This window comes from Vulpes lagopus, chromosome 5, assembly GCF_018345385.1.
Source record: "Vulpes lagopus strain Blue_001 chromosome 5, ASM1834538v1, whole genome shotgun sequence".
Lineage (NCBI taxonomy): Eukaryota > Metazoa > Chordata > Mammalia > Carnivora > Canidae > Vulpes > Vulpes lagopus.
The window spans coordinates 125322209-125343094 of record NC_054828.1 but is presented as its reverse complement, the minus strand read 5'-3'; the positions used below and the strand labels follow the sequence as shown (position 1 = coordinate 125343094).

The 20886-nt window shown below is 52.1% G+C and overlaps 1 protein-coding gene across 3 annotated transcripts in view; it reads left to right on the top strand.

The window, feature by feature from the left end:
• The window catches only part of LPIN1 (lipin 1), a 132764-nt gene that overhangs the window by 57737 nt on the left and 54141 nt on the right, over window positions 1-20886 (top strand). Inside the window, exon 1 of one of the 3 annotated variants that reach the window (XM_041756415.1) lies at window positions 3193-3255. The exons of 1 other annotated variant lie outside the window; for it this stretch is intronic. The gene's annotated coding sequence lies outside the window, so the exon portion shown is untranslated. Of the gene's footprint in view, window positions 1-3192; window positions 3256-3408; window positions 3738-20886 lie in introns of those variants that run through there. One more of the 3 variants, XM_041756414.1, reaches the window with a different exon arrangement.

Genomic DNA, 20886 nt, shown 5'->3' with positions numbered 1-20886 from the left:
TTTTTTTTAAATGTTTTATTTATTTATTTGACAGCACAACCAGGGGGAGCAGAAGAGAAGCAAGCTCCCCACTGAGCAGGGAGCTGAGTGGGATGTGGGGGGCTCAATCCCAGGATCCTGGGATCATGGCCTGAACCACCCAGGTGACCCTAGAATAAGGCCGCTTTCGTCACTCCCCTCACTTTTTAAGCACAGAAAAGTTGTGGCAGCTGGGGACTTGTCATTGTTTGGTGCTCTCTGGGTGTCCCTCCTAGGAGGGGGGTCTGGGTGCTCTCCCTGGATCACAGTGGGGCTAAGCACCAAACACATCCTTCTGGGAGCCGCCACTCCCTAATGTTTGGGGTTTTTAGAATTTAAAAATCTTCCCAGTCAGTCGCTGTGCCGCGAATTTCACAGTGGACTTTTCCACCCTCAACGTGGATCTGCCTCCCATTTTCCCGATTGCAAAACTGAGACTTTAGAATCAAGGATGTGTGTGCTGGTTTGCCCCCGCTTCACTCAGCCCTTCCTTCCTCCTCCTGCTGGAGGCTGGAGCAAGTTTATTCATCTCTGTGGTCCCTTATCTTCCGAGTTGGGCTAAAGGCGGCAGGTGCAGGGATTGGCCAAGGGGATCACCTCAGCTCTCCTGGCTGAGTCACCGCTGGGTCACCAGCCTAGTAGCTGACAACACAGAAAGGGCCCTACCAGGGGGGACTCCAGACCAGGCCGATCAGAAAGTGAAATGTAATCTAGAGCCTGTTCTCTCCTGGAAGCTTGTTTGTCTGAAAAAATTTCCCTCTTCAGCATCTGGCCCCGTTTACATATTGTGGAGGTAAAGGGGATCATAGGAGATGTGCCTCCCCAGAGGTGGCAGGCTAAGTACTTGGCAGCCATCAGACCTCACTTGGGGTGACCTGGGGTGAACCCCAACCCCACTCCGCCCCAAGTTCATCATTTGTAGAATCAGTGCTTTGGACTGGATTTTCTAATGTGCTTAGACCTCTAGTCTCCAAATTTTAATAATTCAAGATTTATTTTAAGCAAAGTCTTCACTTAAGAGGTGCCTGAAGTTAGCTGGACTTTCCTTCCAGAAAGCCTTTCCATCACTGGTAGCCTTGCTTCTTGACCCCAAGGCCAAATGCTCCCTGGGAGGGTGGGGAGTGTAAAGAATGCTTCCTTCGGGGGCCCTGCAATTTGCTGGCAGCAGTGGTACCCTCTTGGCTTTGGTCTCATCTGTTATCCATGGTCCCCTTCACAGCCCCCTCCTCCCAAATGCCAATGGCACCGGGTCACCTGCCTTCCTGGAGACAGACTGCCTAGGTGGGAGTCACGCCAAGACCAGCTGGAACATATCCACCAATGGGCAGCTGGAAGAACACATATCATCTGGGCAAAGCTGCCAGGGCAGGTGACCCCTATGTTCTATCTAGAACCAGCCTGGCTTCTCTAAAGATGCCCTCCTGACCTCTCCTCCGGGATGGCTGAAAAGCATCTCAGCCTTAGAGTGGCCAAGCTGCACTCCTGAATTTCCTTCCAAGCCCGCTTCTTCTTCCTTCTGTACCTCAGTAAAAAAGCACCACCGTCCCTCAGTTGTTCAAGCTCCAAATGGGGATTTAACCCTTGATTTGTCATACCCACCCGGCCCGTACATCAGCCAATCCACGGGTTTTACCTCCAAAATATATTCAAAGTCTTTCCACTTCTCACAGCTGCCCCACCCCTCCCATCGATCTGAGCTATATCATCTCCTCTGGTTTCCTGCAGTAGCATGTGTGCTTCCACCCTGGCCCTCTACACTTCCACTTGCCACATAACAGGGAAGTGGTTTTTTTTTTTTTAAAAAAAATATAAATTAAATCATATAATTCTCAGGTTTAAAAACCTCGGAATATCTAAACTTCTTAGTTGGCCTACAAGATCCAAGAGGCTTGGTCCCTGCTCCGTTCCAGCTGCCCCTTGGCTCTAGCCACTCACAGAGGGCTGCCTCAGGACCATCACACCTGCTGTTTCTGCTCTCTAGAAAGCTCTGCCCCCAAATCTTTGGAGGACTCCAGTGTTTCTTGTCATCTAGGATTTCTGTTCACCTGTGTGACCCCTGTGATCCTCTGATCTACGTCATTTAGCTACTAGATTATTTCCTTCATTATTCATCCCTTGCCCAACTCCTTGCTGGAGAACGGAAGCTCCTTTCGAAAGGTCAGGGTCCCGGTCTCTTGTTCTTAGTGTCTGGAGCAGGGCCCCACGAGTAGTATTTGTTTAATGAATGGATGAGGCAGGAGTGCTTGCTTGGTCATTCGGATAAGGGATGAAGGTGAGCCAGTGTGGGAAAGGAAGTGTCCATCGCAATTGGGCCAACAAAGCTGGTGCCTCCACATGGCTATAGAGGTGGACGCCCTGGATCAGAGAGGTCGAGGGACTCGCCCGGGGCCCCCCAGTGCTCCTGAAGAGTGGGGCTGAGATAGCAGCAGGCCCTGGGCAGGGGGGTTCGCAGCGCTTTACCTGGCTCCTGGGGTGTGTGTGTGGGGGGGTGGGGGGAAGGGGGGCGGAGTGCTTTACCTGGCTCCTGGGCGGGGGGGGTGGGGGGGGGGGGAGGGGTGGGGTGGGGGGGGTGGGGTGGGTGCCGAGTGCCTTACCGGGCTCCTGGGGTGTGTGTGTGGGGGTGGGGGGAAGGGGGGCGGAGCGCTTTACCTGGCTCCTGGGCGGGGAGGGGGTGGGGTGGGGTGGGGGGGGTGCGGAGCGCTTTATCAGGCTCCTGGGCGGGGTTGGGGTGGGGCGGGTTGGGTTGGGGTGGGGTGGGGGGGTGGGTGCAGGGCGCCTTACGGGCTGCCCGACCGCGGACGTTGGCGCCCCCTGAATTCCGAGGCTTTGGGGCACGGGTCAGTCTAGCCTGCTGAATTAAATCTCAGTCTTTGGCTTGGGGAGGATAATCAGAAACGTGGCCTAAGGTGCGGTGCCCACGGGAGAGCGGAGGGGGGCGGCCAGGGAAGGGCTGGCGGACCCGCGCTGTCCTCCCGGGCGGGGGCCTGCGGCCAGGGGGACCCTGAAAGCAGCCGAGCGGCTCGCGCCTCGCGGGTACCCTCCCGCGGCCCCGCCGGCCCCGCCCCTCCCCTGGCCCCGCCCCTCCCCTGGCCCCGCCCCTCCCCTGGCCCCGCCCCGCCCCCTAGGCCCCGCCCCTCCGCGGCCCCGCCCCCTCCGCCCCGGGCGGTGCGCGCTGACAGCGGGCGCGCGGCGGGCCGAGTGTTTGCATACAAAGGCGGCCGCGCGCGGCGCCGCTCGGTGAGTGGACAGACGCCTCCGCGCCGCCCGCCGCCCGCCGCCCGCCGGGCCCGGGCCCAACCGCGGCGGACCCGGGCCGCGAGCACGCAGGGGCCGCAGCCTCGGCGGGGCGGGCGGGGCCGGGGCGGGGCCGGCGGGACCCCGCGGGCCGGTGGGGTCGCGCGGCCGGGCGGGAGCGGGGCGGGAGCGGGGCCGGGGCCGGGGGCCGGGGCCGGAGCTCGGCCCCCGCGCCCCTGCCGGGGAGGTGGTTCGGAGGACGGCGGGGAAGCAGCCCGGGGCCCGGCGGCGGGGCCAGCATCCCTCGGGCCTTCCGTCCCGGGGCGCGCGGCTGACCTTGACCCCGGGGGCGGCCGCGGGACCCGGGGCGGGGGCGCTCCCTGCGGTGCGCCCGGAACTTTTGCGGAAACGGTGCCCGGGGCCTGGGATTCTCGCTCTGCAGCGGAGGACACTGAGGCCGGGAGAGGCCGACCTGCGCGCCCAAGGTCACAGAGCTGCGGGGCGGGCGGCGGGTGGGCCCGGGCTGGAAGCCGGTTCTCAGCTTAGGCTTTGGTGCCCCGGGGCCGGTCTCCGTGCCCCTTTCCCGCAGCCCAGGGGGTGCTAGGCCTGCTTAGTCCCATCCCCTGCCCCTGCACAGAATGTTATTTTGGGGGAAGGACAGGAAAATGCAGGATGAAAAGTAGTGGTTTGCAGCTGACTCGGGCGCCGTAGCCCTGGCCTGTAGGTGAGGGGGCAGATGGTTTGCGTGCAGGTTGTCGCTGGGGAAAGCAGGTGACCACCCAGTGTTTGACCAAAAAACGGGAAACTTCCGCTAAAACGACTGGCAGATGGACTCAGAGAGTTTTTTAAGCCCTCAGTAGTCCCCAGGATAGTAGGAGTATTTTGGACAAATGAGAGCTTGTAACAGTTTTGTTTTAATTTGAGGAATGGCATGACGACTGTGACATTATTTACCTGTTGTTCTATAATTTGGGTCTTAGGAATTAAAGTAATCGATTGAGGAATGGGCAGTACCTGAGAAGTAATTGAGAAATGAACACACACACTTTTTTTTTTTTTTTCTTTTGCCCCAGAAGTGTGGGAAGAGCTAAGAGTCTGCTTTATGGTTCTGTGTTTTGATAATTCCTCATACTTGTCAAGCATTTTTGTTTATGGACGGGAGCCTTGGAGCTCTCCTTCCTGTTTGTATTGAAGGGCTGTGTAGTGTCGGGGAGCCAGGCCCGGCCAGAGCCCTGAACCTGAACTTCGGGGGGTCTGGGGGCCTAGGCTCCGGTCCTACCTCTGCTGGAGCTTGCTGGGGGCCCCTGTGCAAGTGTGTTAACCAAATCAGGTCTCATTTAGCAAAGTCTCATTACTCTGGTAAAGAATACGCTGGAAGGCACAAACCTACCTGCTGAGTCTTGTTTCGCTGGAGAGAGCTTGAGGGTTCCTGGCGGGGGTGGAAGGGGAAGGATCTCTGTGTTCTGGGGGAGAATCTCAGGAATGGCTGAGGAGAGTGCTCCCTGGGTGGTGAGGATGGCCGGCCCCGCCTGGCCCCAGGGAGGCCTGTGGGCCCAGCCCTTGCCCAGTGAGCTGCCCTCAGAGCCCTGGACCAGAGGGAAACAGAGGGCAGGAGATGGAAAGATCTTTGAAAGAGGTCACCACGGGCCTGCGGGGTGCTGAGGCCAGTGCTTCGTAGTTACACTGGCCACTTAACCGCTGCATGACGGTGGGCCAAAGACTTAAATTCTCCTGCGCCTTGGTTTCTTCATCTATGAAGTGTAGAGATGATCATACCCATTTATGAGATTATTGTAAAAATTAACTGAGATATACAAGAGATATACAGGGTCAGTGACTGACTATGGCGGTTTTTGTTTTAGGGAGGAGCATGGGGTACCAGGGAGGAGGGCTGTTTGTAGGGTCAAGACGGTTTTGCCCAACGCTGGCCCCTGGGTTGCAAATCATCACTACGGGACACGCCCCTTCCTGCCACCCATCTCGTATCATGAACTAGCCTCTCCTGGACCCTCTCTCTTCTAGGTTCACGGTATACAAGACAGACAGATGGGTATGGGTGAGGGTTGCAGGCCGCTTCTTGAAGGGGAGGCCTGGTGGAGGCGGGAGGTTGTATCAACTGGAGTGGCTTTTGGAGCATTTTTGCTCCAGTAGGCCAGTGTCCAGCTGGGACACTGAGAGGCTGGTGCCTTGACCTGTGTGCTGGTCAGCTTCCTCAGTGTGACCTGTGCTGGGGGTGGGGGGGGGGAGTTGGAAGCTGTGGAGGTGCTGAGGAGTACGTGAGGTCCAGAGGGACAAGTGGCACGCTGTCAGCCCTGGGGGGCGAGCTCCCTGGGAAGGTGAAGCCACACTCTATAGTTTCATTGAATTCCGGCTCAGTTTATTTTGGGACAGGCCCACTCACTTACAATTGGGGTGGAATTTTGTGAAAAAAAAAGGCAAGGCCCGAAGTGATTCTTAATTTATGGAAGACTCCAGGTACCTGTTTGCTGGCCATTTATGAAATGGGAACTTTCTGAGCTGTGAGTGGGGGGGCCCAGTATCTGCTTTTGGAGCTGGTGGTGGGTCTGGCCCAGAGGGACCCCAGGGCCCAGGCCTCTGGACTAGGGGTGCCCCAGATCCCCAAAGGCACCCTCTGCCTTCTTCCTTCCTGTGTCCTCCTCACTTCCCTGTGCACTTCTTCCTCTTCCCACGTCTTTCTCCTCCCCTCCCCCCCCTTTTTTTAAGATTTTATTTATTTATTCATGAGAGCCACAGAGAGAAAGAGGCAGAGACACAGGCAGAGGGAGAAGCAGGCTCCCTGCAGGGAGCCCAATGTGGGACTTGATCCTGGGTCTCCAGGATCAGGCTCTGCACTGAAGGCGACACTAAACCGCTGAGCCACCCGGGCTGCCCCTCTCCCCACCTTTTATGCAGCAAAGGAGAAGTAAGACATGAGCAGCCAGCAGCCCGGGCTGGGCCACATGCAGTGCAAGCTGGAGTGTGGTGAGGATGAGTCCAGTTGTGCACAGAGCTCCGGGTCTAGGCATGGGTCGGCGTCTGTCACCGTGCAGTTTGTGACCTCCTGGTCATAAAAATCCATTTGGCTGGCCCACAGACATTATGAAAAAGTGAAATAGAAAAGAAGATATCAGCTATTGTTTTGGGAAACCTGTTTTAGCTGTGATGTGTGTGTGAGACTGCACGCTCTAGTGGAGGGAGGGCGGGCAGGTGGGTGTGTGAGGGAGAGTGCGTGGGTGTGTGGGCAGGAGGCTGCACAGCCACAGGCTCTGGCTTCCTCCTGGCCCACAGCAGCCACCACCACCTGCTGGGGAGTGGCTCAGACTGGTTGTGCCATGTCCCTGCTGCCCAACTGAGAGGTCAGGGTGGGGGTTGGGGGTGGGGAGGTAGGGTTGGGGGCAGGGAGTGAAGGGCCAGGGCTCATTCTGGAAGGGAGCAGGGGGCTTTTCATGCTGGGGATCTCGGCGAGTCTTGTAACCCCCTTACCAGGTTCTGTGATTCTTTCAACAACTTAGAATTTATTTTTTGCTAGTACTAAATGCTGGGGCTTTCCAGAAAAAAAAAAAAAAAAAGTCACAGGCTGTTAGAACAGTCATGGCGCTGTATCAGCTGTCTGTTGCTCCTCGGTGTGATGTCCTCTACATTGCTCACCGAGCTGACCACAGATGCTGTGACGGAGACACACCTGTTTGCTAGCTGCTTCTGGGACACTGAGGACATTGACCCCTTGCGTCTTGTTCCCAGAGATCCCCTTTCTCCTTGGATACGTGTACTTTCTCTTTTTGGTGAAATCTTTCTCTGCATTCATGGGTCTCATTAGGCATACCCTTTGTTTTACGAAAGACAAGAAACAAGCAACAGAAGTCATGGGATGACAGGGCACAACTGCCGAACATAGACGTTCTCCTTGGCAACTGCTTCTGCAAAACAATTTCCTGCCAGTGAATTCTGCATAGTAATCACAGAATGCTGCCCAATCTCGGGGTTGCCTTTGGGCTCAGATTTTTGGGCCAACAGAAATGTATTAGCACCCTATGGTAATAGGAGCACACCTCTCTGATATTTCTGTATTAATTTTAGCCTATAATGTTCTTTGCCCCTGTCTTTTAGGGAGGGTGCAATTTAACTAAGGCAAGAGCCCTAATTCGGAATCCGGGAGTCATTTATGACCACAGGATTAGCACGTGCCTCGCATTTGGCGCCTGTACTTTGACAAATACTTTACATATACCACCAATCCTGTGAGGTGGACAATGTTAATCCCATTTTATAGATACGAAACTGAGGCTCAGATTAGTCACTGGCTCGTGGTCCCAGATAGTGGGTGGCAGAGCTGGGATCTGAACACCTACCATCTGCCTCCAGGAGACTCTGCATTCTTCTCCTCTGAGCTGTAGGCAGCAGTCTTGAACATCAGGTGATGAGAGTTAGCCCTTCACGGAGTGCTGGGGTGGAGGGGGTGGGGATCCTACAGAAGTAGAAGTCACAAAAGCACGATGTTCTTTTTGACCAAGACACAAGCCTGGACAGAGGGCACTTGCAGGTGTGTAAAGAGGGGATGCAAGCCCTGTGCTCCGTTAGTGAGGAGTTAAATAGTTAAGAGCCAGAGGACAAGGCATCTAACCTAGAGTTGTTTTGCTCAACGTATTGGCCGCCCTGTAGTGTGGATGTCTCCAGCCCTTACTGTCCAGGCCTTTTGTGCTCCTTGGCAGGGACCCGGGAACACTTATCACATGGGATTATGAGATCCGAGCGTTGCAAAATCCCATCGCTGGAGGAGCTGGATGGTCACCCTCTGACCTTTCTGACCGAGGCGGGAACCCTGCCGTCACCCCCTCTTGTCTTGTTGACCAAGAGACCCCGACATTCAGCAGGCCAGAGTTTTCATCCCTCACCCAGTTCTCTGAGGCCATTAAACATTCATGTTAAAGTAATAGGCTCGCATGTAAAAAACAAAAGCCAGGGCCAACGCTATGGACATAGTAACGGTGAAAGTGAAGGTCTTCCCAGGCCTGGTCCCCGGGGCTGTCAGCCGGTGGACCTTGTTTGGTATGTAAATCAGACCAGAATTTTTTGTTTTGTGCATCTCAGAATATGTGTAAATATAATCCTTGAAAAAGGATTCATTTTATCAATATTTTTGTACCCTTTCATTCAATATATGCCTTTGTCGATTTAGTGGTTGTGAAGCTACCTCTCCCTGTTTTCCGTTTTTTTTTTTTTTTTGAAGATTTATGATATTTTGTCACATGGTTTCTTTTTTTTTTTTTTTAAGATTTTATTTATTTATTCATGAGAGACACAGAGAGAGAGAGGCGCAGAGACACAGGCAGAGGGAGAAGCAGGCTCCATGCAGGGAGCCCGACGTGGGACTCGATCCTGGGTCTCCAGGGTCACGCCCTGGGCTGAAGGTGGCGCTGAACTGCTGAGCCACCCGGGCTGCCCTGTTACAAGGTTTTTTTTTTTTAACAAGAGTCCTATGGATATTTAAATTGTTTCTGATTTTGCCAATTACAGGTCAATGGGCCTTGACTATCTTGTAACTGGATCTTCCGGTGGTAGGATTGCTGGGGTAGAACGGGCCAAATATGACAGTGCCCAGTGCTCACCCCATTTATTATCCACCAGCAGTGGGTGATGACTTGGTTTCCCCTGCTGTCACCAACCCTGGAGTTTTTATGACATGCTCTGAGTTTAGACCATCTGAGAGGCCTTGTTTCTGTATCTTACATTATGAGTGGGGTTGAGTATCTTCTCATGTATCGTTGACCGAATGGACTTCTCTCTGGGAACTCCCTCTGTATTTTGCCCATTTCTTCTATTGGGTTAGGGTGAGGCCATCTTTCATGGGCTTAAAAATTGTAGAGATGGCTGGTGGTAGCAAAAACTGCAGGCTTATGAACACCATGGGCTTTGCATTTTGGCAGAAGTTCTAAGAAAGAGTTTCTTGGCAAGTTGCGAAATCCAGAGAAAGATTCTGTCCATTTGGGGTGAAAAGCTGATTTTTTTTCTATTGTAATCACTAGGCAAGAGGTTATGAGACCTCTATTCCCTCATCTTGACAATGTGTTAGCAGTGCTACTCTTCCAGAACCATACAAGATTGGGCCAACCCATGCTTTTGTGCATCTGCTGTGTGCCAGGAATTGTACGGATTAGCTCCAGTGTGGGCACTCCTGCTGGTGGTGGCGGTGGTGGTGGTGGCTTGAAGGAGGAGAAAACACCAGGCCTTTGCTCTCTTTCCAACATGGTAACAGCCCCCTCTGCTGGGACACACTGTCCACGCCTCCGGCCACACCCTCCCTCCTGCAGGACCCCCCTGGAGCTGGCTCTGCCCGTGCCCAGGTCCTGAAGCAGCCAGGGCTCTGTATTACCTGCCTGTATTACCTGCCTGCTTAATTCAGAAAGAGCTGTGGTGGGGGAAAGCTTGGGCCAGCTGGTTTTTCTGCTTCATCACTTCTTCAGGAAGTACTCGTCTGCCTTACAAGCTTTCTTAGAAGCATCTCAAGCTTTTCTGGTGAATTTTCTTATTTTGGAAGGGGGGGCTGTTTCCTGAAGCATTGCTGGCCTGCCAGTAAAGTCCCCGAGTGCCCAAGGGTATTGAGAAACACAGAAGTTTTCTCTTTTGTTTAAGGAGCTTGTCTTAGGGCCACATTCAAGGACTGTGGAGCTACTGCATGGGGCAGCTGGTGGGTTGGGTCTCAGCTGGCTGGGAGGGAAGCGCCTTGCCCTCAGGTGCGCTGCCCGTGGGGCAGGGCAGGGGGGAAACGTAGGTATACTCGACCTTGAGGCTGGTATTCCTTTCTCTGCCTCATGCTGCAAACACGTCATACTTTTTTTTTTTTTTTTTTTTTTTTTGCCATTTACGTGTGATTTATCCCTCCTACCAATTGATAAATCAGTTCACGATGCTCTGAAGAAAGACTTCTTTGCTCTTAATACAAATTGCCGGAGGGAGATACGCTGCTTATAAACCAATTTCATTTTCTTGCAAGTCTTATTAGTCGTTAGGCCATTTGGAGGGATTTCTTAGAAATTGTCTTTTAAAAATTTTTCCCCAGTGCTTTGGCAGAACACCAGCTCTTACCCCATAACCTTCTGGGTGAATGTGATCTCAGCCAGTCCCAGGAGCAGTGTGATGTTTGTGTTCTCAGAGTTGGTCAGATTTGGGTCCCAGACATGGAGACACGTGGAGGATGTGCTCCGATGAGAGGTGCCGGGGGTGGTGGGTGGAGGCCCCCATGCGTCCCTTTGAGGCCTGGCTGGGATGCAGAAAGTGCCTGCCTGGCATATTAGGGTACCAGGGGCAGTCACGTAGCTGTCCTCCCATGCATGGCCTTGGGATAACCGGGGGAATGCAGAATGAGACACCCAGGGGGCTTCAAGGAGCAGTGGGGAGAACCCCAGGGAGGCAGGGTAGTCACCCACCTGTCCTCGGAGGCAGCTTGCAGATATTTAATGTAGATGAGGATGAAAAGAGGGGTGCAGGGGAAGAGTTGATCCCTGAGTATTCAGACTTTACTAGTAAAATCTCTGCCCTTTCTCTTAACTCAGGAGGAACGAGCCCGTCTCAGGGCTCCTGCTTTACTTTGGTGTGCCACCTGGAGATGGCAGGGGGTGGGCTGGCTTGTTCCGGGGCCGACTGGCAAGTACAGGCCTCTCTCCGGAGCAGGCCGACCAATTTCCAAACCAGACACTAGCTTAGGAGGAAGAAATTTCCAGTAAAATGCACCTAACGGATAATTTTGGCCTGACCGCTGGAGAAGTGAATTTATTTGCACTTACTGTGCTTTCCACTTACCTGCGTGTGTAATTTCAAGTCTGGGTGTGCTGCCCTATTCGTCCATCGGACTGTCAAGTCCTACAGGAGGTTTGCAGGCTTGTCGCAATATTGGATACAGACTGAACCTGGATTTGGATGCTGTCCCGCCCCTTTCCTGTGTTGGGACCCTGAGCAAAATTACATAAACTCTAAAGCTCGGTTTTCTTCTCTGCAAGATGGGAAAATTATACCCACTGCATCATTATGACCAACAAGTAGTTTAAACTCTGTTATTGTCACCACCTGGGCAGTGTCCCAACCTCCGTGGGAGGTGCAGACGGGCAGTGGCCCTTCTGTCACACTGGCTCGCTGCTGTGTTACTTTGCCTACTGTTGCCCGTCAACTCGGGATGTTTAGAAGCTTCCCAGATGTGCTCCTTTAACCCAAGTAGCCGGCGGGCTGGCCCCTGACAGCTGAACGGGCCAGTGGCTGTTGGCCCTCGAGAGCAGCTTGTGGTGCATCCGGGTGTGTTCCTGGAGCTGGAGGCCTCACCCCAGGCTGATAGTTGGGTTGGTTTTTCCAGTCCAGAAGCTCCCGGATGTCCCACAGACCCGGATTCCACAGGGCTCCTCGCTAAGCACCTGCCGTGTGCATGTTTGCATAGACACTGGGTGAGTGGCAGCCTGGTTCCGGGGAATGATGAATCATTCGGAGGATGGAAGTGCCAGAAAAATCTCCTGACATAAAGGAGGCTGTTGTGACCTTTTACCTTTTGCTTTAAACTTTACTTCCCAGGGGACCCTGAGGTGGGGCCCTGAAGAGGGTGTGAGTCCTTGGGGAAACACCACGTTGAGAGCCCATGACGGAGTCCACTTGGTCTCGTGGTCTCATCACTTCCTCAGGGAGGTAGGGACGCTGAGGAGCGTTTGCCCCCTGCTTTCCAAGGGCAGAGACCTTTTCTAGGCATCATCTTGTGACAGCTGGTAGGTCCCATCAGAGAGGTGTCGATACCTCACTGCCACGCACATGGCTCGCAGATTTTGGAGGAGGATGGTCGCATCCTGGTGGTCTGACCCCATTTCGTGCAACTTCTGTTTTTCAGACTCTTACCCTTTATGTTTCATGACCTGGTTTGGATTTTTTTTTTTTTTTTTTTTGGCAAGAAAAGCCTTACGAGCTGGTTATTTAAACAGTGTCTGCAGCGAATTTCATTTGGGGCTTTGTCTTCATGAGTTTTATGTTCTTGGAAGAGAACAGTTCCCATTCTTAATTTCTCCTGGTTTTTCCATTTTAGCACCCTGCCCCCCCCCGCCCCCCCTTTCCCAGAGTTGCCAAGCTGCTTCTGGGGTGGTGGGTGTACCTTGTGGTCTGCACATCTGGAATTTTTTTGTGATGGGACAAAAAGACCCAAACAAATGCCTTTCCCCAACCCTCAGTTTCTTGCTTGGGATGGAGGCTTGATTTCAGGATGTTGCTGTGGCCAGGTCACAGAATCATGAACTTTGAGCACCACTGGGTTCTTGAATTCCCTCCACAACCCTGTTGCCCGATGGTGGTTTAGACTCTTTGTTGAGACCACCGTTGACGGCGAGCTCACTCCGTCTCATGAGTCAGCTCTCCTTAGAAGCTTGGTCTCCTAGACTGTGCTTTCCTCTCCCCCGGCTCTGGAAGGTCCTCTCTCTAATTCTGACTCCAATTACAATCTGTGATCGTCTAGACAGCACCGGATACCCTGTCCACATGTGCTGAACATTATTTAACATTTAGACCTAAATGATTGCCATCTGTTTTGCTAAAGCCACACGGCTGACTTTCTTCAACCGGGCATCACGCATTTATACCAGTTTTGTGCACCGAGATGGGGAGAGACAGCACCATGTAGACGAGAACAGGGGAGTTTTGGGCTTCAACCTGGGTTCCTGCGCTCCCCGTGCTCCTGGTTGTGCTACTCTGAACATCATGCAAACCTGGTGCCCTAGGTTCCTCATTAGAAATGGGGCAGTAATGTTGGTTTTGAGTATGACGCAGGGTTGCTTAGATTTTTACCATGTGAGCTCGCTCACATGAAGGTTTTCTGTGCCTTGTGAAGTGCTGTACAGATGTAGTGTGGAGGTTTGCGTGGCCCTTTACCTGGGATTCACTTGGTGATATGTTAAGGGTTTGGAGCATAAACATGGGTGCTGGGTCTGATGACTTCGGAGCATTCTTTTCTCTCCAGAGTGGTTGGTGGACACCCACTGTAGTGCTTCAAGCCCACTGGCGTCTTTCCCATAACCATCGTGTTGTCCTTCTTACCTCCAGTGATTATCCTGGGATTCCCAGCCGTGGTGTCAGGATGAGGCCTGCTTACCCAGGTGGCACCTGTGGCTTCCCCGAGAGCCTCATGGGAATTAGGATCGGCCTTGGGGACAGAAAGTTAACCTTGTACAGAAGTAGGTTGGTTTCCTCAGAGAACGTGGAATTGTGTTTCATTTTGGATGTCCTTTCGAAGAGGAGTCAGAGGTTAGCCTCTGCTCAACCTCAAGTATAGTTAGGTGGTTTTTCCTAGCTCTGTCTCATTTCCTTATTTCTCTTTATGTGATGAGCAACTCACTGCTCTTGAAACATTAGTGGACTGTGCACACCCGTGTGGCCACAACAGTCCTGAGGACCTGTCTGTGGCCTGGAGAGGTGGAGCCCCCCTCTACAACACATGCTTAGTCCTCCCACCACCCACTGCTCCATCCTGGCTCCCCACAGTGATCCTCAGAGGGCCCTAAGCTTCTCTCAGCCCTGGCCCCAGACTCTACAGCATACATTTGTCCTAACGCAGGACGGGGCCAGCTTTGATGCTGTGACCTCTGTTTCCATTGTATCAGTGGAAAAATGTTCCAGACCAATAAAGCATTTTCACTTTTGGAAGACCATGTGGATTTAATTCAAGTAAATCATCCCAGAGGTACCTAGCTTCATAGACAAAATAAAATAAAATTCGGATCCTGGCAAATGTTGAAGAATGTAGTCAAATACAGCTTGAGGAGTAAAGAAACGTGGTGGTATATGACTGCAGACATTTCCTGGGCCCTTGGGATGGGCCAAGCACCTCGTTGAGGGGCTGGAGCCCAGAGATGAGCCTGCCTCCTCCCTTTCCATCAGCGGAACAGACCAACTTGGTTGATGGGGTCTGTCCAGCCACCTGACAAAATGGCAGCCCATATTCATCCACTGCCTTGGATGGGAAGTCATGTCATTCACTGAGCTGGAGGGCTGAGGAGGAGGTTCAGCTCTCAAAAGTGAGTCATTTTGGGTGTGTTTATGGATGAGATACCCAGGACAACCAGGTGAGGACCTGGAAGAGGCCGTGTGAGATGCAGTTTAAGGTGGGATTGTAGAACTCCTGCCGGACACTCAGCTCTTATTTATTTATTTATTTATTTAATTATTTATTTATAGACTATATTTGTTGGAGAGAGAGAGAGAGAGGGAGAAGCAAACTCTTTGCTGAGCAGGGAGCCTGACATGGGACTCGATCCCAGGACCCTGGGATCATGACCTGAGCCCAAGGCAGATGCTTAACCGACTGAGCCACCCAGGTGTGCTGGACACTCTGTTCTTAAAAAGAAGGAGGTAGAAAGAGAAATAGAGGTGAGACTTAAGATGGGGCTTCTGAGGGTTATATTCACAGAGGCAGTTTTGCAGTCATTTTGACCTTGGTTAAGGTGGGGGCCCTGATTTGTCAGTCTTCTCAGAGAAGGGGAGAAGAGAAGCACATGTTTAGAGGTTGCCTACCAAATTACCATTTCATTTCCCAGGAGCAAACCCACAAAATTAAGGTGGAGAGGCTATTATTTCCTAAGGAATGTGCTTTTGATAACGTTCTAGTTGAGAGGAATGGAAAGGGAATTAAAATCGCTTTTCTCCACTTGCCTATCAGTTGAGTAGAACAAGCAATTTCTGGATTGACAGTTCAGGGCCTTAGCCTAAAATAACTTGAATCTTCATATTTAATGGTTGATGCAATTCGAGTTGAACGTACTGTTTATTATGAATGTTGTAAGCAGAATCCTAGGTGGGAACACGCTTTTGGATTTTTATGTTCTTCAGTGTTTTATCTATTTGTCTCTGAGTACTGTAGTAGTTTCTTTTCTTTTCTTTTTTTTTTTACTGTAGTAGTTTCTGACTCAGAGAAGAATGCCTGGAAAGATGGCATTTCCAGGAGATGCAATAGCCTCATAAAATTGGCCTCAAAAAAGTCTTCTGGAAAACTAGAAAATAACACATTAAAAAAAGCCCACATTATTAAGTCAATATTATTATAATATAAATGTAACAATGATTATATATAAGTAATATATAATGTAAATAATATATAATATAAAATCATTTATGATATGACTATATAAACATATATAATGTAATCAGTCATATATTAATTAAATTGAATAAACTAATTAAAATATGTTATATAATATAATATATCATATTATATAATTATGTAATAATAATAATTACAATATATAATTAGTTGTAATATAATGACATATTTTATATATGTGTGTGTGTTGACATGTTTCTTCACCTCAGAATTGGTCTGAAAATCCACAGCACAGTTTTGAGAACCCTCATTCAGCCAGAGGGTATTTGTGAGGTTTGGTTAACTCTCCTTGAAAACTTCTGAAATAGGTTGGTGGCATCCTGTTTCATGATCCATGAAGCCCTGTCAGGGGCAGTGACCACATCTTGGCAACGGCGGAGATTAAAATCAACAGATTTTAAAAGTAATTTGGTATGTGGAGAGTGAAGAGGAAAGCCCGTACCTCAGGGCTGTTTAAGTGGATTCGTCTGCATTTGGTTTGTGCTTTGCAGGCTGTACTTCCGGTTGCTCTGGAGGTAGTTACGGCCTTTCTTCCTCACATCTTCCCCTCCCTGCCGGGGGTCCCAGGTCTCAGTGAACAGCAGGAGACAGCAGGGCACCAATGAGATTCAGGGGTGTGCACCTCGGGCTGGTTTGCGTGGCTTCGTATCTGTAGGAAAATCCTATTAGCTTCTTCCTTGAGTCCTTTACCTCACAGGGAACTGAGCAAGTGAAACTGGGAACTGGGGCTCAGCTGCTGTGGCCTGGCATTCTTTCAGTATTTGGCCAACACTTGTTAGAAGAAATCCGGGGAGGGCAGAGATGAAGAAGAGCCGGGCCTGCCCCCAACTTACCTGCACCCCGCAGCCAGGCCTGGGGTGGACTGGGTGCCCCCCCGCCCCCGCCCCCTGGAAGCCCATCCCGTACCTCCCGGCCCAAGCTAACAGTACTTGTCTTCCTGGAATGAGCTCTGGTGCCTACCTCATTCTCCCTCACCCCCTTTAAAATCGTGGTGAAAGACATGTAACATAAATGATTATGATCCTGATCATTTTTAAGTGTACAGTTCCGCACACTTTGTGTAAGAATGTTCGCACTGTTGTGCCACTGTCATCACCATCCAGCTCCAGCTTTTGTTTCATCTTGCCGCAGGAAGCTCTGTGCCCATGACACCAACCCCCCTTCTGTCCTCCCCACAGCCCCTGGTAATCTCTGTTCTGCTTCCTATTTCTACCCGATTTAGGGTAGAAATCCTGACCCGATTTAGGTCATCGGGGTGCTTTATAGGAGTAGAATCGCCACATGTGGTGTTTATCCCTTTGTGATGGGCTTATTTCACTTAGCATGACGTCCTCTGGGGTTATCCATGTTGTTTATAGAACGTACATCAGAATCTTTTTTTTTCCCCCCACTGGCTCATAGCCCATTGCAAGTCTGTACCACATTTTGTTTATCTCTTCCTCCCATGGATGGACACTTGGGTGGTTTCCACCTTTTGGCCATGGCGGGAATGCTTCTGTGAACGTGGGTGTGTGAATATCTCCTTGAGACCCTGCTTTGGGTTTTCTTGGGTATATATTTGGAAGTGGAATGGCTGGGTCATATGGTAATTCTATTTTTAATTTTCTGAGGAACCGTGTTCTGTGCTGTTCCATACATAGCGCTGTGCCATTTTGCATTCCTACCAACAGTGCACATAGGTTCCAATTTCTTCCCAGCCTTGCCAACCCTTGTTTCTTGCTCCGCTGGAGAGAGTAGCCATCCAGGTAGTCTCCTCAGTAAAAGATGCTCGCTTGGTGGTCAGCCAAAGCAGCCCCTGTGGATGTTGAAGTTCCCCGGGAGCAGATTGCCAGGTGGGGCCGTGACCCTGTCATTTGTTCAGAATTATGGAACAGATGTCCTGCTTCCAAGGGGGAGGTGTTTTCAGATTTGCAAATAAGCTGTTCAATAGAGGGGGTAGCTAAAGATACGAAAGCAGCTTCCGAGTATTTGTGGTGGGAGAATTATACCGGGCCAATCCCGTGGTATGCACACAGGGAAGATCCTAGGACCAGGAATCCGGAAGTCAGGGTCTGCCTCCGACTCTGCGAAGGTGGGGGCCCTGCCTACCACTTCCCCTTTGTGGGCTCATTTCTCTTAGATGAAGTTGTTGGAAGAACAACCCAGGGCCCTGCCACCTTCAAAATCTTCTGATTCTGCACAGTAACTTTGAATTTGCTCACTGATGGGAGGGGAGGGCAAGGGAGCAGAGCAACATTTAGCTTGAATTATTAAAGATGCCCTCTCAGGCTTTCTCTTGGGGTGGTCGGAGCTGGAATTGGATCTTGCAGGTCATCCAGGCCGACGTCCTCGTCTTACAGATGAGGAGCTGGGATGCAGACATGTGGTAACACCATCCAGCTCTGAGCTTTCTCTTTATTGTGGCTACAACATGTTGGCTGGTGGGTCCTCTGGGGCCACATGACCAGCAGCAGGGGCATAGGCCTGGGTTCAAGCCTCACTGCAGGAGGCGGTCACCTGTCACTCAGGACCAGTGTGGCCCACAGGTGAGGGTGATGAAGTCGAGAGGGGCCCTGGGGGGGCTGGGGGTGGGGAGGAGGACTGTGGAACTGAAAAGGAGGTGGCTTCTGAACCCAGGCCTGTGACCTTGGGCATTTGCTTCATTGCACCTTTGCTTGTCTTTAGTTCACTCGTCTGAAAGGCCTCGTCCCTGCAGCGTTGTGGTCAGAGTCACTCAGCATGAGGTCATGTGGAAAAGATCTTAGAAAAATGTTCCTACTGCTTGCACTGAGCTGCAGGGTTAGAGGGTTATGTGTCTCGGTAAGCACCATATGTTAAAATCTCCATCGAACATTGATGTGATTTTTTTTGGTAAAATGATTCCATATGAGAAGTATCAGGATTCCTGGTGCCTGGCTGGCTCAGAGGTAGAGCATGCCACACTTGATCTTTGGCTCATGAGTTCCAGCCCCACATTGAGCATAAAACTTAATAAAAAGAACCCTAAAAACAAAACAAAAAAGGAAGGAAGTATTAGGCTTCGAAGGAATCCTTTTTTGCATTGTTCTGTCTCCTCTCTCCTTTTGCATGTTAGCTTGCCCGGCTACATAGAAATTGCACGGTTTTCTATTTTTACGTACATTAGTGGTGGGAGCTGGACCTAGCATCCACCACATCCAAGGGCAGCTGGGCTGTGTACATCTCTGCACATGTTCACAGAGGGTCCCCTGTCACTTGTCTGAGGAAGATGGGCAGTATCGATCCACAAGGCATCATATAAAATTGTAAAACGAGCCACATAGGGCTTTCTTTTTTTTTTTTTTTTAAGATTTTATTTATTTATTCGTGATAGACACACACACACACACACACACACACACACACACACACAGAGAGAGAGAGAGAGAGAGGCAGAGACAGAAGCAGGCTCCATGCAGGGAGCCTGATGTGGGACTCGATCCCGGGACTCCAGGACCTCATGCCTGGACTGAAGGCAGGCACCAAACCACTAAGCCACCCAGGGATCCCCCACTTAGGGCTTTCATGTGTCCTTTTCTTTGCAGTGTTTGGTCATTGCTTTTAGGGCTCTGGCCTATTCTCAGCCTTAAATCAGCAGTTCGTGTTTGCCTACTGTGTGCGGGGCTTTTGACCAACCACCAGCGAGCCTCAGTTTCCTTATTTGTAAAGTAGGGGATGCTAATACCACTTCTGCTTATGTCACAGGGGTTGCGGTGAGACTTATGAAAGGTAGTCTTTGGCTTTTTAACTTGCAAAGACAAGGCTTGAGCCTTGGCCTCAAGGAGAGTCTGGCTTGCCCAGGTGACGGGAAAGCCACACGGCAAAATAGACACGTCCGAGTGAGATAGTTCACAGAACCAACTGTGCAAACAGGTCAGGGACAAGTGTGCGTACGCAAGGCGGTGGTCGCTGGGATCTTGTAAGGGACCCGAGGTGGGTGTGGGGTCGGCATGGTTCCTCGAAGCCCCATGTCGGGTAGGTGGTCAGTTTGAAGAATCGGGATGTGATGGTTGGGGGAGAGGGTGAGGTCTTGGGATCCAGCGATTGGAAGTCCCAGCGTGCAGACCTTTCATGCTCAGATGGTGGAGCCCTGTGGCCTCAGGAGGCCACCGCAGTTAGGGGCACAGAGAGGAGAGGGGAACAGCTTTGAGTGGGTCCCCCACGTGAGGGCAGCTGAGCCGGGGAAGAAGCGAGCAGGTGCCCTGAGCGAGGGCAGGAGGCCCGGTGAGGCCCGGCGAGGGGGAGCAAGTGGCGGAGGAGGGCTGCAGGCTGGCCCTGGTGGGCTGGGGGCCGGGCTGCGGGCTCCGAGTCACATGGGGCCATGCACTGGGCCGGTGGAACCGGAGGGCGGGCTCCGCGCAGGTGGGCGATCGGGCAGGTGGGGACCGGCACCAAGACGGTGGCAGGGGCCCAGCTGCGGAAGGAGGGCCAGAGCGTGGCGCCAGCTCCCCGCCGGTCCTCTGGACCCCGGCCTCCGTGCCCTGCTCACTGCCTCCTTCCGGGCGGCGTCCTTTGTCATCTGCACCATCTGCCGTCTCCCGCCTCCGTCCCTCTCCAGCCCACCTGTGCGCTTTCCTCGTGATGCTTTTTTGAAGTCCTGGGTCCGATCATTTTGTCGCCCCGAGTCTGCAGCGGCTTCTCGTGGCCACTTAGAAAGTCCGGACCTCCCAGTGTGGCTTCCAGGCTCCGTCCTCCCTGCCTGTTCCGTTCCCTGTGGCGGCCACAGCCCCTCCTGTGGGCCTCTCGTCCCCCTGGTCCCTGCTGGTGTCGTCCCTCCTCCTGGTCCTGCTGCAGCCCCTCCCCCGCTCCCGCTCCGGCTCCCTCGGCTGTGGCCCTTCCTGTCTACTTAAAACAGACGTAGCAACGCTGACATAGAGATGTTCATTCCTTGTGTTTTACTTCTGTCTCCTTCGTGAGCCTGTGGGTCCCTTCGGGGCATCGGGACTTTGTCTTTTTTATCTCTGTGTCCCCACACCAGGCCCTTGTAGAGTAGACGCCCGGATGTCTGCTGACTGGCCTTCAGCCGATTAGCTGACAACCCCGAGCGCGGCCTGTGTGTCGCCTGCCGCCACCGTGGGGCAGAACCATGTAGGCAGAGACCAGGATGGAAATTGTTCAAAATAAGTCATTTATTTTCCTTTTCAAGTTAAAAAAATGGTCGTTTTTTTTTTTTCCCAATTAATAGTATTGAACTACCTACTCTATTTGGCATTGGGGGAGGGGGGGCTAGATAGTAAGAGATATAAAATACAGTCTCTTTTCTCAAGAGCCTTAAGATTTTGCTGGAAAACTGCCTGTAACGGCAGAACAGGGCCTGGATGGCAAAAGCTGCTGAGTGCCGTGGACCCGGTGGGCAGAGCCGGTGCTCACTGAGATGGGGCTTCCTGGGGTTTGTGGGCTTGCTGGCTGGGGTGGGGGTGGATGGGCAGGGGTGGGCACCTTGGAGCCCATTCCGGTGGAACAAAACGATTTCAATAGGGTGTGCAAGTCAAGCTAGTGTAACGATGATGAGTGCATTTGGACCG